Source organism: Tenrec ecaudatus, chromosome 8 (assembly GCF_050624435.1).
Source record: "Tenrec ecaudatus isolate mTenEca1 chromosome 8, mTenEca1.hap1, whole genome shotgun sequence".
In the NCBI taxonomy this organism is placed as follows: Eukaryota; Metazoa; Chordata; class Mammalia; order Afrosoricida; family Tenrecidae; genus Tenrec; species Tenrec ecaudatus.
The window spans coordinates 112872132-112876593 of record NC_134537.1 but is presented as its reverse complement, the minus strand read 5'-3'; the positions used below and the strand labels follow the sequence as shown (position 1 = coordinate 112876593).

At 45.0% G+C, this 4462-nt stretch overlaps 1 pseudogene; it reads left to right on the top strand.

Moving 5' to 3' along the window:
• Window positions 1–488: 488 nt before the first annotated feature.
• Window positions 489–1310, top strand: LOC142454456 (large ribosomal subunit protein uL30 pseudogene; annotated as a pseudogene).
• Window positions 1311–4462: the final 3152 nt, after the last annotated feature.

The window sequence follows — 4462 nt, the reverse complement described above, 5'->3', positions numbered from 1 at the left end:
CACTGGTGGAGCTTAGGAGAAAGTTTGCTTCCTCTTTGGACATTTCTTATTAAAATTCTCTTAGATACCCTAAGTCTTCCAAAGAGTCTCAGGGAGGAGATGAGCCAGTCAGGGTGCAGTGCAGCAACGATGAAACATAGAACTTTCCTCTAGTTAAATGCTTCCTCCCCACCCCCACTATCATGATCCTGATGTTGGAGTTCTTCCATGTGGACTTAGTTGACGTCTCAGTTAGATGGCTGCTTGTTTGGAAACAAGCCTTTAAGACACCAGACGCTATTTTATCTGGTAGGCAGGAACCCTCAGATTTCTTTATCACACTTTGCTATAGCACCCATATCTTCCGTGTTCCCTACCTGAGGGTAAGTATCGAGCACAGCCACGATCCAAGAACTAATTATTCTTAAGTTGGAGCTAGGATTCAGTGTGAGCCCCAACCCCATTCCTGGATCTATGTCTTCTTCTTCTTTTTAAAAAATCTATCTTGCTTTTTTTTTTTTTTAACCGGCAGGAACCATGGAGGCTGTCGCAGAGAAGAAGAAGAAGGCGCCTGCTGTTCCAGAGACCCTTAAGAAAAAGCGAAGGGATTTCGCAGAACTAAAGATCAAATGCCTAAGAAAGAAGTTTGCCCAAAAGATGCTTCAAAAGGCGAGGAAGAAGCTTACCTACGAGAAAGCTAAGCACTATCACAAGGAATACAGGCAGATGTACAGAACTGAAATCCGAATGGCTCGCGTGGCAAGGAAAGCTGGCAACTTCTATGTGCCTGGAGAGCCCAAGCTGGCCTTTGTTATCAGGATCAGAGGTATCAATGGTGTGAGCCCGAAGGTTCGAAAAGTGTTGCAGCTGCCAGATTTTCAATGGCACCTTTGTTAAGCTTAACAAGGCTTCAATTAACATGCTGAGGATTGTGGAACCATACATTGCATGGGGGTACCCAAACCTGAAATCAGTGAATGAACTCATCTACAAGCGTGGCTATGGCAAAATCAATAAGAAGCATATTGCCCTGACAGATAACACGCTGATTGCACGGTGTCTTGGTAAATATGGCATCATCTGCATGGAGGATCTGATTCATGAGATCTATACTGTTAGGAAACGTTTCAAAGAAGCAAATAACTTCCTGTGGCCCTTCAAACTATCTTCTCCACGAGGTGGGATGAAGAAAAAGACCACCCATTTCGTAGAAGGTGGAGACGCAGGCAACAGGGAAGACCAGATCAACAGGCTTATTAGAAGGATGAACTAAGGTATCTGCCTGCCATGATTATTTTTGTAATCTGGTCTCTTAATAAAACAGTGACTGCTTTCAAGTGGAAAAAAAAATCTATCTTACTCTCCCTTTAGATACCTCCTTGTTAATTTATGGTAGAGAGTATTATCGATCATCTCCCTGGAGCATAAAGATCTTCCATTAATGCTGTCATTGATTGGCCCCTGGTAAGAATTTTTAAAGCACAGTTGAAAGAGGGATACTGGGCCAAATTAGGCTAGCTCCATATCGCAGTACCTGAATTATTCACATTGTACGGACTCAATCCTTTCATGGCTAGATGCTATTTACACAAACGATGGGAGTTGTCAGGGAAAACTTAGAACAATATTTACTGAGCATGTCAGTCACAGGTTTGCTGAAATAATATATATCTTATTACAACATATGGAGAATTGATATAGAAAGTCTATACTCAGGGTATAGGTAGCTTCTGCTTCTTCAAACACCATCACATAACTTTGTAAAGAAGAGATTTATCCGTGTTTAAGTCAGCTAAATAGCACATTCATGTTTTATGCTTACAGTATTATTGTAAGAGCTGTTTGAGAGACTTCCGGGAAGATGGCGACAGAGTAACACATACCAGGAACTCTGCAGAATTCAGCCCAGGAGAGTTGCTTAGAGGGAAATTCAACACTGCTGGACGGCAGGAGGAGCATCATAAAGATAAGTAGGTGCTGAAATCTTGGTAGAGAACCGTCAGATCTTGGTAGAGAACCGTCAGGCCATCAGACTTGAAGATCTTAGTAAGACGGTCGCCCAGACCACTGAACTCACGCTGGGCAGAACCTTGCCACATCAGCAGCCAACCTGGTCCTACCAAAGTCCAGCGGGTAGACAAAGCAGAGGGAAGTGGCCCCAGCTGCCCCACCGGAAGCCAGGTTACCAGCAAAGTAGCGCCAGAACTGCTTATGCTGGTCCACGCCCCCCAGGAAGATCTGCTTGTACTTGTCCTTGAAGGCGAAGTTGAGAGCTTGGGTGGGGAAGTAACGGATCACATTGGCCAGGTTACCTCTCCAGAAGGAGAGAAAGCCCTGCTCCTTGGGGATTCTCACCACACAATCCATGATCCCTTTGTACTGCTTGTCAGCACTGATCTGTTTGCTGGCATGCTGGACCTGTTTGGGGAGGGGGGCAGGGGGTTAGAGCAGTGCAGAGAGGGTAGGCAGGGACAGAAAGTAAGGAAGAAGGGCAGGAGAAAAAGGTTGGCATTGCCTAGGTTTCCTTTTGAAAAAGTAAAATGTGTATATAGGGCATTCAAATGGACATGTCAACTACTGGGCTAGCAAGGGATTCTGCTCCATGACCAGGGCCCTTGTGGGAGAAGGTAGAGCTGCGCACACGGCGATCTAACAATGTAATATAAGTGATTGATTTATTGTATTTCCCCTTATGTGCCTGACCTCCATGAGGGGCTTCCTGGGAGGCAGACACAAAGACAGATCTGTCACAATGTGCCCATGATTCCTCCAACCCTGGGCACGGGCGAGATGATAAGTCTTGAATGTCACTGTAGTCTCGCTGGAGTACAGGCTCTCTGAGTAGTAGTGAATGCCCCTCCCCCAATGGAAAGCCTGAAACAATTCAGACAATATGCAACCAGCCAACTGACGAGGGGATTTCTGCTGTGGTTACGAATTGGACCCATAACCCTACAGGGGACAACACCAGAGACAGTGTGGGAATTGCACCTGATCTGATCCCGCCACACCAAAGCAAAACACTAAGGGGGTATAACAGAACAGCGAGGAAATGGAGTGGCGAGGTACCCAGGGAATGCTGAAGGTGGATTTGGAGGCCAGGTATGGTGTCCCAACAGACTGGACTGGAAAACAGTCCTAAAGGCCAACAAACAGTCCTTGAACTAACTACAAGGTTGTATTTCTTGTGTTTTATTTGTTTTTTTTTGTCATTTGTTTGTTGTTATTGTTATTTTGTTGTATATTGTGGCTTGGTTTTGCTCCGTCTTGTTTTTGTGCATTTTATTATCTCCGCGGGTCTGTCTAAATAAGATAGGTTGGATGAACAATCTGGAGGAGAAAACAACAGGACTGACAGTTCCGGGGGCACATGGGAGAGGGGGAGGTGGGAGGAAAGGTAGTGGTGTTAACAAACCCAGGGACAAGGGAACAACAAGTGATCCAAATTGGTAGTGAAAAGAGTGTAGGAGGCCTGGTAGGGCATGATCAAGGGTACTATAATCATGAGGAATTACTGAAACCCAAATGAAGACTGAGCATGACAGTGGGACAAGAGGAAAGTCAAAGGAAATAGGGGAAAGAGCTAGGAAGCAAAGGACATTCATTTATAGAGGTTTAAATAAAGTCATGTACATATGCAAATATATTTATATATGAGGATGGGGAAATAGATCTATGTGCAAGTATTTAGAAGTTTCGTATTAAGGTAGCAGAATGACATTGGGCCTCCATTCAAGTACTCCCTCAATGCAAGAATACTTATTTCTATTAAAGTGGCATTCTATGATGCTCACCTTCCCGACACAACCACTGAAGACACAATAGGTGAATAAGCAAATGTGGTGAAGAAAGCTGATGGTGCCTGGCTATCAAAAGATATAGCGTCTGGGGTCTTAAAGGCTTGAAGGTAAACAAGCAGCCATCTAGCTCAGAAGCAGCAAAGTCCACATGGAAGAAGCACACCAGCCTATGTGATCACGAAGTGTCGAAGGGATCAGTTATCAGGCATCAAAGAACAAAAAAATCATATCATAGTGAATGAGTTGGGGGGAGTGTGAAGTGGAGACCCAAACCCCGTTTGTAGGCCACTGAACACCCCCTTACAGAAGGGTCTCGGGGAGGAGAAGAGCCAGTCAGGGTGCGGTGTAGCAACAATGAAACATACAACTTTCCTCTACTTCCTAAATGCTTCCTCTCCCCTACTATCATGATCCCAATTCTACCTTACAAATCTGGCTAGACCAGAGGATGTACACTGGTACAGATAGGAACTGGAAACACAGGGAACCCAGGGCGGATGATACCTTCAGGACCAGTGGTGTGAGTGGCGATACTGGGAGGGAGGAAAGAGGGTGGGGTGAAAAGGGGGAACCGATTACAAGAATCTACATGTGATCTCCTCCCTGGGGGACGGACAGTCAGACAGGGCAAGATATTACAAAATAATAATTTATAAATTATCAAGGATTCATGAGGGAGTGGG